We start from the raw sequence: 14,978 nt of genomic DNA, 5'->3' as shown, positions 1-14,978 counted from the left end.
GCTCTTATGAGCGCCTACTCGGGCGGTTGGGCGTGACTCTTCTAGGCACTCGGTTCAATAGTACAATTTGGGTTCGCCTCTAAGGCACCCTCCCGGCAGGTACCCTTATTCACCGATAGGCACCCTCCGGACAGGTACCCTTACTGACCGATAGGCACCCTCCGACTTCGGCTCCTCATGCTCATCCGGGGTTTCTACCTGCTCAATCGGAGCGCGTGAAACCGGCCGTGTACGCACGTGCCTACTCAAGCACGACTCGCCACCATGGTCGGGCTGGTTACACTTTCTAGTCGGCCTATCGGTATACCACACTCCTAGCCTTCGCTAATGTGGAGTTTTGCCGCCGATTATAGACGAGCATGTGCTGTTGTGCGGCATGCATTAGCGTACATGTACGTGATGTGAAGAGTATCGATGGTATCGATGTTGTGAGGAGGGGTGATGCTGGTATGCACGGAGCATAGCCACGATGGCGCGGAGGGGCGAGGTCGAGAGCGGAGGAGGATGGGCGGCGGGCGGTGATTTTTGAATCTCTCTTTAAAATCAATTATTTTTTGTACTAATTGAATTTGTAGCAAGCTGTGTATGCTATGTACAGGCTGAATTAGCTTAAATCCCCAGCAAAACATATCTAAAATAGTTTTCCATTGATTTTTCTCCCTACAGAAAAAAAGGAAAAAGGAAAGCGGCAGGTTTCATCCGCCTCCCGCCCCCTTAAACATTTGACCCGGAGTCCGCCCGCTCAAACCTGAACCAAGCAAGAACCAAGAGGGGGGAAATCCCCAAATCCCGAGCTCCCTCCCATGGAGACCGAGGAGGCCGCCGCACGCTCCCTCGGGGACGTCCCCGGAGGCGGCGGCAGGGATTTCTTGAGCACAAAGTCCCTCTGTAGGTTGAGCTACATGGAACCTCTTATCTTCATCCCTCCAACATTGCTTTGACATCCGTACTCTCGAACTAACTTACAACAAGAAGATTTCTCTTTTTTGTTTCTCTGGAATAGAAGAACATATAGACTTCAAACTTTGCGGATATAGCAAACTTTACAACTTTAATGTGTGAAAAAACTTTCAGATTTTTTGGACCAACATAAATATAGAAAATGCGGATTTTTTAATTAAAAAATAATTTTTAGCATTTAAAATGCATGAAAAAATCTGAAAGTTTTTTCCCACGTAGTAATTAGAATGTTTTGTTGTGCTGTGCTACCTCTTGAGCATGCGTTCGTTTTTCCCTTGAAGAGGAAAGGGTGATGCAGCAAAGTAGCATAAGTATTTCCCTCAGTTTTGAGAATCAAGGTATCAATCCAGTAGGAGGCTCCTCCCAAGTCCCACGCGCCTACACAAACAAACAAGAACCTCGCAACTAACGCGATAAAGGGGTTGTCAACCCCTTCACGGAAACTTGCAAAAGTGAGATCTGATAGAGATAATATGATAAGATAAATATTTTTGGTATTTTTATGATATAGATTGGAAAGTAAAAGATGCAAATAAAAGTAGATAGGAAACTTATATGATAAAAGGTAGATCCGGGGGCCATATGTTTCACTAGTGACTTCTCTCAAGATAACATAAGTATTACGGTGGGTGAACAAATTACTGTCGAGCAATTGATAGAAAAGTGCATAGTTATGAGATTATCTAGGCATGATCATGTATATAGGTATCACGTCCGCAACAAGTAGACCAACTCCTGCCTGCATCTACTACTGTTACTCCACACATCGAACGACTCCTGCCTGCATCTAGAGTATTAAGTTCATGAAGAACAGAGTAACGCATTAAACAAGATGACATGATGTAGAGGGATAAACTCATGCAATATGATATAAACCGCATCTTTTTATCCTCGATGGCAACAATACAATACGTGCCTTGCTGCCCCTGCTGTCACTGGGAAAGGACACCACAAGATTTAACCCAAAGCTAAGCACTTCTCCCATGGCAAGAAAGATCAATCTAGTAGGCCAAACCAAACTGATAATTCGAAGAGACTTGCAAAGATAACCAATCATACATAAAAGAATTCAGAGGAGATTCAAATATTTCTCATAGATAAACTTGATCATAAACCCACAATTCATCATATCTTGACAAACACGCCGCAAAAAGAGTTACATCGAATAGATCTCCAAGAAGAGGAAGGAGAACTTTGTATTGAGATTCAAAGAGAGAGAAGAAGCCATCTAGCTAATAACTATGGACCCGAAGGTCTGTGGTAAACTACTCACAACTCATCGGACAGGCCTTGGTGGTGACGGAGAGGCCCTCCATGGTCGATTCCCCCTCCGACGGAGTGCCGACGAAGGCTCCAAGATGGGATCTCATGGATACAGAAGGTTGCGGCGGTGGAAATAGTTTTTCGTGGTGCTCCTGGATGTTTTCGGGGTACGTAGATATATATAGGCGAAGGAAGTCGGTCAGGGGAGCCACGAGAGACCCACGAGGCAGGGGGCGCACCCACCCTTACTAGGCGCGCCGGCCACCCTTGTGGCCTCCTCGGCTGCTTCTTGACGTCCACTCCAAGTCTCGTGGATTGCGTTTGTTCCAAAAAGATCGCTCCCGAAGGTTTCATTCCGTTTGGACTCCGTTTGATATTCCTTTCCTGCGATATACTGAAATAGACAAAAAACAGCAATTTCGGGCTGGGCCTCCGGTTAGTAGGTTGGTCCCAAAAATGATATAAAAGTGTAGAGTAAAGCCCATAAACATCCAAAACAGGTAATATAATAGCATGGAACAATAAAAAATTATAGATACGTTGGAGACGTATCAAGCATCCCCAATCTTAATTCCTTCTCGTCCTCGAGTAGGTAAATGATAAAAACAGAATTTTTGATGTGGAATGCTACCTAGCATAATTCTCAATGTAATTTTCTCTATTGTGGCATGATTGTTCAGATCCAGTGATTCAAGATAAAAACTTATAAAACATAAAAATAGTAATACTTTGAAGCATACTAACAAATAATCATGTGAGATCAAAATAACATAGCCAAAGAAAGCTTATCCCTACAAAATCATATAGTTAGGCCATGCTTCATCTTTATCACATAAAATACTCCCATCATGCACAACCCCGATTTCAGCCAAGCAATTGGTTCATACTTTTTAACACGCTTCAGCTTTTTCAACTCTTACAGAATACATGAGCACAAGCCATGTACATAGCACTATATGTGGTATATGGTGGTTGTGAGGAAAAAATGCAGAAGATAGTCTCACATCAACTAGGCATATCAACGGGCTATGGAGATGCCCATTAATAGATATCAATGTGAGTGAGTAGGGATTGCCATGTAACAGATGCACTAGAGCTATAAATATATGAAAGCTCAACAAAAGAAACTAAGTGGGTGTGCATCTAAATTGCTTGCTCACGAAGACCTAGGGCGTTTTGAGGAAGCCCATAATTGGAATATACAAGCCAAGTTCTATAATGAAAATTTCCCACTAGTATATGAAAGTGACAACATAATAGACTCTCTATCATGAAGATCATGGTGCTACTTTGAAGCACAAGTGTGGAAAAAGAGATAGTAGCATTGTCCCTTCTCTCTTTTTTCCCTCACTTTTTTTTATTTTGGTGGGCTTCTTTTGCCTCTTTTTTTGTATGGGCTTCTTTGCCTCTTTAATTTTTATAAAGTCCGAAGTCTCATCCCGACTTGTGGGGGAATCATAGTCTTCATCATACTTTCCTCACTTGGGATAATGCTCTAATAATGAAGATCATCACACTTCTATTGATTTACAACTCAAGAATTACAACTCAATACTTAGAACAAAATATGACTCTATGTGAATGCCTCCGGCGATGTACCGGCATATGCAATGAATCAAGAGTGACATGTATGAAAAATTATGAAGGTGGCCTTGCCACAAATACGATGTCAACTACATGATCATGCAAAGAGCAATATGACAATGATGGAGCGTGTCATAATAAACAGAACGGTGGAAAGTTGCATGGCAATATATCTCGAAATGGCTATGGAAATACCATAATAGGTAGGTATGGTGGCTGTTTTGAGGAAGGTAAATAATGGGTTCATGATACCGGCGAAAGTTGCGCGGCATAATAGAGGCTAGCTAAATGGAAGGGTAAGTGTGCGTATATCCATGGACTCACATTAGTCATAAAGAACTCATATACATATTGCAAAAATCTACTTGCCCTCGAAGCAAAGTACTACTACGCATGCTCCTAGGGGAAAGGTTGGTAGGAGTTAACCATCGCACGATCCCGACCTCCACTCATAAGGAAAGCAATTAAAAGAGCATCCCATGCAACAAGTTTGTCACACAACTTTTACCATACGTGCATGCTACGGGACTTGCCAACTTCAACACAAGTATTTCTCAATTTCATAATTACCCAATTAGCATGACTATAACATTACTACCTTTATATCTCAAAACAATTATCAAGCATCAAACTGATCATAGTTTTTAATGCACTTCTATGATAGTTTTTTATTATACCCAACTTGGATGCTCATCATTCTAGAACCAAATTTATAACCATAGCAAATACCATGCTGTTCTAAAAGACTCTCAAAATAATAAAGTGAAGCATGAGAGATCAACAATTTCTTCAAAATAAAGCCACCGCCCGTGCTCTAGAAAATATAAGTGAAGCACATAGAGCAAAACTATCTAGCTCAAAAGATATAAGTGAAGCACATAGAGCAAAACTATCTAGCTCAAAAGATATAAGTGAAGCACATAGAGTATTCTAATAAATTTTAAATCATGTGGGTCTCTCCCAAAAGGTGTGTACATCAAGGATGATTGTGGTAAACTAAAAAGCAAATACTCATATCATACAAGATGCTCCAAGCAAAACACATATCATGTGGTAAATAAAAATATAGCTCCAAGTAAAGTTACCGATAGACGAAGACGAAAGAGGGGATGCCTTCCGGGGCATCCCCAAGCTTAGGCTTTTGGTTGTCCTTGAATATCTTGGGGTGCCATGGGCATCCCCAAGCTTAGGCTTTTTCCAAGCCTTATTCCATAGTCCATCAAATCTTTACCCAAAACTTGAAAACTTCACAACACAAAACTCAACAGGAAATCTCATAAGCTCCGTTAGTGCAAGAAAGAAAAACCACCACATAAGGTACTGTAATGAACTCATTCTTTATTTATATGGTGTTAAACCTACTGTATTCCAACTTCTCTATGATTCATACCCCCAATACTAGCCATAGATGCATCAACATAAGCAAACAACACACGAAAAACAGAATCTGTCAAAAACAGAACAGTCTATAGCAATCTGTAACTTTTGAATACTTCTGGAACTCCAAAAATCCTACCAAAATAGGACATCCTAGGTAATCTATCTATTGATCTACAGCAAAAATAATCAACGCAAAAGCACATTTCTGTGATTTATTGAATTTTTTCTCGTGCGTGCAAAATTTCTGTTTTTCAGCAGAATAAGCATAAATAGAGCATCATAAAACATGTGACAAACGCACTTAAGTCTAACGTACTTCCTATGCATAGGTTTTTTTATAAGTAAACAAATTATCAAGGCAAGCAAAAACTAGCATATGCAAGGAAGAAGATGATAGCAATCTCAACATGAAGAGAGATAATTTAGTAACATGAAAATTTCTACAACCATATTTTCCTCTCTCATAATAATTACATGTAGGATCATAAGCAAATTCAACAAAATAGCTATCACATAAAATATTTTCAACACGATCCACATGCATGCAAAGTTGACACTCTTCTGAAATAGTGGGATTAACATTAACTAAAGTCATGACTTCTCCAAGCCCACTTTTATAAAAAAATTCATAAGATTGATCAAAATCCAAATATGTGGGAGCTAAAGTTGACACTCTTCTAAACCCACTTTCAGTATTATTGCAAAAATTATTATCAATCTCATATTCATCATGGGGCTTAAATAAAATTTCAAAATTATAAGAAGAATCACCCCAATCATGATCATTGCAACAAGTAATGGACATAGCAAAACTAGCATCCCCAAGCTCAGGGTTTTGCATATCATTAACACAATTCACATTAATAGAATTTATAATAAAATCATTGCAATCATGCTTTTTATTCAGGGAGCTATCGTGAATCTCTTCATAAATTTCTTCATCACAATTTCCAGATTCACGAATTTCAAGCAAAGCTTCATAAAGATAATCTAGTGCACAAAACTCACTAGCAATTGGTTCATCATAATTGGATCTCTTAAAAAGATTAGCAAGCGGATGAGGATCCATAAATCTTAGGTCCTCTGTTTAGCAATAAATAAACAACTATTCCAACCAAACGAGCAAACGAGCCAAGTAAGACATCAAAGCAAATGAAAAGACGAACAAAAGAAGGGCGAACAAAATGGCAAGGGTGAAGTGGGGGAGAGGAAAACGAGAGGCAAATGGCAAATACTGTCATGCGAGGGAGATGAGTTTGTGATGGGTACTTGGTATGTCTTGACTTGAGCGAAGACCTCCCCGGCAACAGCACCAGAAATCCTTTTTGCTACCTCTTGAGCATGCGTTGGTTTTTCCCTTTAAGAGGAAAGGGTGATGCAGAAAGTAGCGTAAGTATTTCCCTCAGTTTTGAGAACCAAGGTATCAATCCAGTAGGAGGCTCCTCCCAAGTCCCATGCGCCTACACAAACAAACAAGAACCTCGCAACCAACGCGATAAAGGGGTTGTCAATCCCTTCACGGAAACTTGCGAAAGTCAGATCTGATAGAGATAATATGATAAGATAAATATTTTTGGTATTTTTATGATATAGATTGGAAAGTAAAAGATGCAAATAAAATTAGATAGGAAACTTATATGATAAAAGATAGACCCGGGGGCCATAGGTTTCACTAGTGGGTTCTCTGAATATAGCATAAGTATTACGGTGGGTGAACAAATTACTGTCGAGCAATTGATAGAAAAGTGCATAGTTATGAGATTATCTAGGCATGATCATGTATATAGGCATCACGTCCGCAACAAGTAGACCGACTCCTGCCTGCATCTACTACTATTACTCCACACATCGACCGACTCCTGCCTGCATCTAGAGTATTAAGTTCATGAAGAACAGAGTAACGCATTAAGCAAGATGACATGATGTAGAGGGATAAACTCATGCAATATGATATAAACCCCATCTTTTTATCCTCGATGGCAACAATACAATATGTGCCTTGCTGCCCCTGCTGTCACTGGGAAAGGACACCGCAAGATTTAACCCAAAGCTAAGCACTTCTCCCATGGCAAGAAAGATCAATCTAGTAGGCCAAACCAAACTGATAATTCAAAGAGACTTTCAAAGATAACCAATCATACATAAAAGAATTCGGAGGAGATTCAAATATTTCTCATCGATAAGCTTGATCATAAACCCACAATTCATCGGATCTCGACAAACACATCGCAAAAAGAGTTACATCGAATAGATCTCCAAGAAGAGGAAGCAGAACTTTGTATTGAGATTCAAAGAGAGAGAAGAAGCCATCTAGCTAATAACTATGGACCCAAAGGTCTGTGGAACTACTCACAACTCATCGGAGAGGCCTTGGTGGTGATGGATGTTGGGGAACGTAGTAATTTCAAAAAAAAAATCCTACGCACACGCAAGATCATGGTGATGCATAGCAACAAGAGGGGAGAGTGTGTCCACGTACCCTCGTAGACCGAAAGCGGAAGCGTTACCACAACGCGGTGATGTAGTCGTACATCTTCACGGCCCGACCGATCAAGCATCGAAACTACGACACCTCCGAGTTCTAGCACACGTTCAGCTCGATGACGTCCCTCGAACTCCGATCCAGCCGATTGTCGAGGGAGAGTTCTGTCAGCATGACGGCGTGGTGACGATCTTGATGTTCTACCGTCACAGGGCTTCGCCTAAGCACCGCTACGATATTATCGAGGTTGACTATGATGGAGGGGGGCACCGCACACGGCTAAGAGATCCAAGGGATCAATTGTTGTTGTGCCTAGAGGTGCCCCCCTGCCCCCGCATATAAAGGAGCAACGGGGGAGGGGGCGGCCGGCCTAGAAGGGGGCGCACTAAGGGGAGTCCTACTCCCACGGGGAGTAGGACTCCCTCCTTCCTTGTTGGAGTAGGAGAAGGGGAAAGAGGGGGAGAGGAATAAGGAAAAGGGGGCTGCGCCCCTTATCCAATTCGAACCAGAAGGGGGGCGCAGACCTCCTTCCTTTTGGCCTCTCTCCTCTATTCCCGTATGGCCCAATAAGGCCCATATACTCCCCGCCAAATTCCCGTAACTCTCCGGTACTCCGAAAAATACCCGAATCACTCGGAACCTTTCCGAAGTCCGAATATAGTCGTCCAATATATCGATCTTTACGTCTCGACCATTTCGAGACTCCTCGTCATGTCCCCGATCTCATCCGGGACTCCGAACTCCTTCGGTACATCAAAACTCATAAACTCATAATATAACTGTCATCGAAACCTTAAGCGTGCGGAACCTATGGGTTCGAGAACAATGTAGACATGACCGAGACACGTCTCCGGTCAATAACCAATAGCAGAACCTGGATGCTCATATTGGCTCCCACATATTGTACGAAGATCTTTATCGGTCAAACCACATAACAACATACGTTGTTCCCTTTGTCATCGGTATGTAACTTGCCCGAGATTCGATCGTCGGTATCTCAATACCTAGTTCAATCTCGTTACCGGCAAGTCTCTTTACTCGTTCCATAATACATCATCCCGCAACTAACTAATTAGTTGCAATGCTTGCAAGGCTTATAGTGATGTGCATTACTGAGTGGGCCCAGAGATACCTCTCCGACAATCGGAGTGACAAATCCTAATCTCGAAATACGCCAACCCAACATGTACCTTCGGAGACACCTATAGAGCTCATTTATAATCACCCAGTTACGTTGTGACGTTTGGTAGCACACAAAGTGTTCCTCCGGTAAACGGGAGTTGCATAATCTCATAGTCATAGGAACATGTATAAGTCATGAAGAAAGCAATAGCAACATACTAAACGATCAAGTGCTAAGGCTAACGGAATGGGTCAAGTCAACCACATCATTCTCCTAATGATGTGATCCCGTTAATCAAATGACAACTCTTTTGTCCATGGCTAGGAAACATAACCATCTTTGATAAACGAGCTAGTCAAGTAGAGGCATACTAGTGACACTATGTTTGTCTATGTATTCACACATGTATTATGTTTCCGGTTAATACAATTCTAGCATGAATAATAAACATTTATCATGAAATAAGGAAATAAATAATAACTTTATTATTGCCTCTAGGGCATATTTCCTTCAGTCTCCCACTTGCACTAGAGTCAATAATCTAGTTCACATCGCCATGTGATTTAACACCAATATTCACATCTGTATGTGATTAATACCCAATAGTTCACATCATCATGTGACCAACACCCAAAGGGTTTACTAGAGTCAATAATCTAGCTCACATCGCTATGTGATTAACACCCAAAGAGTACAAAGGTATGATCATGTTTTGTTCGTCAGAGAAACTTAGTTAACGGGTCTGTCACATACAGAGCCGTATGTATTTTGCAAATATTCTATGTCTTCAATGTTCTGCATGGAGCTACTCTAGCTAATTGCTCCGACTTTCAATATGTATCCAGATTGAGACTTAGAGTCATCTGGATCAGTGTAAAAGTTTGCACCGATGTAACTTTTACAATGAATTCTTTTATTACCTCCATAATCGAGAAACATCTCCTTAGTCCTCACTAAGGATATTCTTGACCGTTGTCCTGTGATCTACTATTAGATCAAAATTATATTCCTTTGCCAAACTCAGAGCAAGGTATACAATAGGTCTGGTACACAGCATAGCATAATTTATAGGACCTATGACTGAGGCATAGGGAATGACTTTTCATTCTCTTTCTATTTTCTGCCATAGTCGGGTTTTGAGTCTTACTCAACTTCACACCTTACAACACAGGCAAGAACTCCTTCTTTGACTGTTCTATTTTGAACTACTTCAATATTTTATCAAGGTATGTATTCATTGAAAAATCTCATCAAGCGTCTTGATCTATCTCTATAGATCTTGATGCTCAATGTGTAAGCAGCTTCACCGGGGTCTTTCATTGAAAACCTTTTATTAAAGTATCCTTTTATGCTATCCAGAAATTCTATATCATTTCCAATCAACCATATGTCTTGCACATATAATATTAGAAATGCTACAGAGCTCCCACTCACTTTCTTGTAAATACAGACCTTTCCAAAAGTCTGTATAAAACCATATGCTTTGATCAACTCATCAAAGCGTATATTCCAACTCCGAGATGCTTGCACTAGTCCATTGATGGATCACTGGAGCTTGCACATTTTGTTAGCACCTTTAGGATTGACAAAACCTTTTGGTTGCATCATATACAACTCTTCTTTAAAGAATCCATTGAGGAATGCAGTTTTGACACCATTTGCCAGATTTCATAAAATGTGGCAATTGCTAATATGATTCGGACAGACTTAAGCATCGATACGAGTGAGAAAATCTCATCGTATTCAACACTTTGAACTTGTCGAAAACCTTTCGCAACAAGTCGAGCTTAGTAGATAGTAACACTACTATCAATGTCTGTCTTCCTCTTGAAGATCCATTTATTTAACATGGCTTGCTGATCATCGAGCAAGTCAATCAAAGTCCATACTTTGTTCTCATACATGGATCCCATCTCAGATTTCATGGCCTCAAGCCATTTCGCGAAATCTGGGCTCATCATCGCTTCCTCATAGTTCGTAAGTTTATCATGGTCTAGTAACATAACTTCCAGAACAGGATTACCGTACCACTCTGGTGCGGATCTTACTCTATAAGACCTACGAGGCTTTGTAGTAACTTGATCTGAAGTTTCATGATCATCATCATTAGCTTCCTCACTAATTGGTGTAGGAATCACTGGAACTGATTTCTGTGATGAACTACTTTCCAATTCAGGAGAAGGTACAATTACCTCATCAAGTTCTACTTTCCTCCCACTCACTTCTTTCGAGAGAAACTTCTTCTCTAGAAAGGATCCATCTTAGCAACAAATAACTTGCCTTCGGATCTGTGATAGAAGGTGTACCCAATAGTTACCTTTGGGTATTCTATGAAGACGCACTTCTCCGATTTGGGTTCGAGCTTATCAGGTTGAAATTTTTTTACATAAGCATCGCATCCCCAAACTTTTAAGAAACGACAACTTTGGTTTCTTGCCAAACCACAGTTCATAAGGCGTCGTCTCAACGGATTTTGATGGTGCCCTTTTTAAAGTGAATGCAACTGTCTCTAATGCATAACCCCAAAACGATAGTGGTAAATCGGTAAGATACATCATAGATCGCACCATATTCAATAAAGTGCGGTTATGACGTTCGGACATACCATTACACTGTGGTGTTCCATGTGGCGTGAGCTGTGAAACTATTCCACATTGTTTTATATGAAGGCCAAACTCATAACTCAAATATTCTCCTCCACGATCATATCATAGAAAATTTATTTTCTTGTTACGATGATTCTCCACTTCACTCTGAAATTCTTTGAACTTCTCAAATGTTTCAGACTTGTGTTTCATTAAGTAGATATACCCATATCTGCTCAAATCATCTGTGAAGGTCAGAAAATAACGATACTCGCCACGAGCATCAATACTCATTGGATCGCATACATCGGTATGTATTATTTCCAATAAATCAGTAGCTCGTTCCATTGTTCCGAAGAATGGAGTTTTAGTCATCTTGCCCAAAAGGCATGGTTCGCAAGCATCAACTGATTCACAACCATGCGATTCCAAAAATCCATCTTTATGGAGTTTCTTCATGCACTTTACACCGATATGACCCAAACGGCAGGGCCACAAATAAGTTGCACTATCATTATCAACTTTGCATCTTTTGGCATCAATATTATGAATATGTGTATCACTACGACCGAGATCCAACAAACTATTTTCATTGGGTGTATGACCATTGAAGGTTTTATTCATGTAAACAGAACAACAATTATTCTCTGATTTTAAATGAATAACCGTATTGCAATAAACATGATCAAATCATATTCATGCTCAACGCAAACGCCAAATAACATTTATTTAGGTTTAACACTAATCCCGAAATTATAGGGAGTGTGCGATGCTGATCATATCAATCTTGGAACTACTTCCAACACTCATCGTCACTTCACCCTCAACTAGTCTCTGTTTATTCTGTAACTCTTATTTCGAGTCACTAATTTTTAGCAACCGAACAAGTATCAAATACTCATGGGCTACTATAAACACGAGTAAGGTACACATCAATAATCTGTATATCAAATATACCCTTGCTCACTCTGCCATCCTTCTTATCCACCAAATATTCAGGGTATTTCCGTTTCCAGTGACCATTTCCTTTGCAGTGTAAGCACTCAGTTTCAGGCTTTGGTTCAGCTTTGGGCTTCTTCGTGGGAGTGACAACTTGCTTGTCATTCTACTTGAAGTTCCCTCTCTTTCCCTTTGCCCTTTTCTTGAAACTAGTGGTCTTGTCAATCATCAACACTTGATGCTCTTTCTTGATTTCTACCTTCGTTGATTTCAACATCACGAAGAGCTCGGGAATCATTTTCGTCATCCCTTGCATACTATAGTTCATCACAAAGTTCTACTAACTTGGTGATGGTGACTAGAGAACTCTGTCAATCACTATCTTATTCTGGAAGATTAACTCCCACTTGATTCAAGCGATTGTAGTACCCAGACAATCTGAGCACATGCTCACTAGTTGAGCGATTCTCCTCCATCTTTTAGCTATAGAACTTGTTGGAGACTTCATATCTCTCAACTCGGGTATTTGCTTGAAATATTAACTTCAACTCTTGGAACATCTCATATGGTCCATGACGTTCAAAACGTCTTTGAAGTCCCGATTCTAAGCCGTTAAGCATGGTGCACTAAACTATCAAGTAGTCATCATATTGAGCTAGTCAAACGTTCATAACGTCTGCATCTGCTCTTGCAATAGGTCTGTCACCTAGTGGTGCATTAAGAACATAATTCTTCTGTGCAGCAATGAGGATAAACCTAAGATCACAGATCCAATCCGCATCATTGCTACTAACATCTTTCAACACAATTTTCTCTAGGAAAATATCAAAATAAACACATGAAAGCAACAACGCAAGCTATTGATCTACAACATAATTTACAAAATACTACCAGGACTAAGTTCATGATAAATTTAAGTTCAATTAATCATATTACTTAAGAAATCCCACTTAGATAGACATCCCTCTAATCCTCTAAGTGATTACGTGATCCATATCAACTACACCATGTCCGATCATCACGTGAGATGGAGTAGTTTCAACGGTGAACATCAATATGTTGATCATATCTACTATATGATTCACGCTCGACCTTTCGTCTCCGTGTTCCGAGGCCATATCTGTTATATGCTAGGCTCGTCAAGTTTAACCTGATTATTCCGCGTGCGCAACTGTTTTGCACCCGTTGTATTTGAACGTAGAGCCTATCACACCCGATCATCACGTGGTGTCTCAGCACGAAGAACTTTCGCAACGGTGCATACTCAGGGAGAACACTTCTTGATAATTAGTGAGAGATCATCTTAAAATTCTACCGTCAATCAAAGCAAGAATAAGATGTATAAAAGATAAACATCATATGCAATCAAAATATGTGACATGATATGGCCATGATCATCTTGCGCCTTTGATCTCCATCTCCAAAGTATTGTCATGATCTCTATCGTCACCGGCATGACACCATGATCTTCATCATCTTGATCTATATCAATGTGTCGTCACATGGTCGTCTCACCAACTATTGCTCTTGCAACTATTGCTATCGCATAGCGATAAATAAAGCAATTATTTGGCACTTGCATCTTATGCAACAAAGAGACAACCATAGGGCTACTGCCAGTTGCCGATAACTTCAACAAAACATGATCATCTCATACAACAACTTATATCTTATCACGTCTTGACCATATCACATCACAACATGCCCTGCAAAAACAAGTTAGACGTCCTCTACTTTGTTGTTGCAAATTTTACATGGCTGCTACGGGCTGAGCAAGAACCGTTCTTACCTACGCATCAAAACCACAACGATAGTTCGTCAAGTTAGTGTTGTTTTAACCTTCACAAGGACCGGGTGTAGCCACACTCGGTTCAACTAAAGTTGGAGAAACTGACACCCGCCAGCCACCTGTGTGCAAAGCACGTCGGTAGAACCAGTCTCGCGTAAGTGTACGCGTAATGTCGGTCCGGGCCGCTTCATCCAACAATACCGCCGAACCGAAGTATGACATGCTGGTAAGCAGTATGACTTGTATCGCCCATAACTCACTTGTGTTCTACTCGTGCATATAACATCTACGCATAAAACCTGGCTCTGATACCACTGTTGGGGAACGTAGTAATTTCAAAAAAATCCCTACGCACACGCAAGATCATGGTGATGCATAGCAACAAGAGGGGAGAGTGTGTCCACGTACCCTCGTAGACCGAAAGCGGAAGCGTTAGCACAACGCGGTTGATGTAGTCGTACGTCTTCACGGCCCGACCGATCAAGCACCGAAACTACGGCACCTCTGATTTCTAGCACACATTCAGCTCGATGACGTCCCTCGAACTCCGATCCAGCCGAGTGTCGAGGGAGAGTTCTGTCAGCACGACGGCGTGGTGACGATCTTGATGTTCTACCGTCGCAGGGCTTCGCCTAAGCACCGCTACGATATTATCGAGGTGGACTATGATGGAGGGGGGCACCGCACACGGCTAAGAGATCCAAGGGATCAATTGTTGTTGTGCCTAGAGGTGCCCCCCTGCCCCCGTATATAAAGGAGCAAGGGGGGACGGGGCGGCCGGCCTAGAAGGGGGCGCTCCAAGGGGAGTCCTACTCCCACCGGGAGTAGGACTCCCTCCTTCCTTGTTAGAGTAGGAGAAGGGGAAAGAGGGGG

General features: G+C 41.1%; 1 pseudogene; it reads left to right on the top strand.

Annotated features, from left to right (window-relative positions):
• Window positions 1-803: 803 nt before the first annotated feature.
• LOC119292948 overlaps window positions 804-14,978 on the top strand; it is a 17,295-nt pseudogene continuing 3,120 nt past the window's right edge.

The sequence above is a fragment of the Triticum dicoccoides genome, chromosome 4B, assembly GCF_002162155.2.
Source record: "Triticum dicoccoides isolate Atlit2015 ecotype Zavitan chromosome 4B, WEW_v2.0, whole genome shotgun sequence".
In the NCBI taxonomy this organism is placed as follows: domain Eukaryota; kingdom Viridiplantae; phylum Streptophyta; class Magnoliopsida; order Poales; family Poaceae; genus Triticum; species Triticum dicoccoides.
This window is presented reverse-complemented; position numbering and strand designations above follow the sequence as displayed.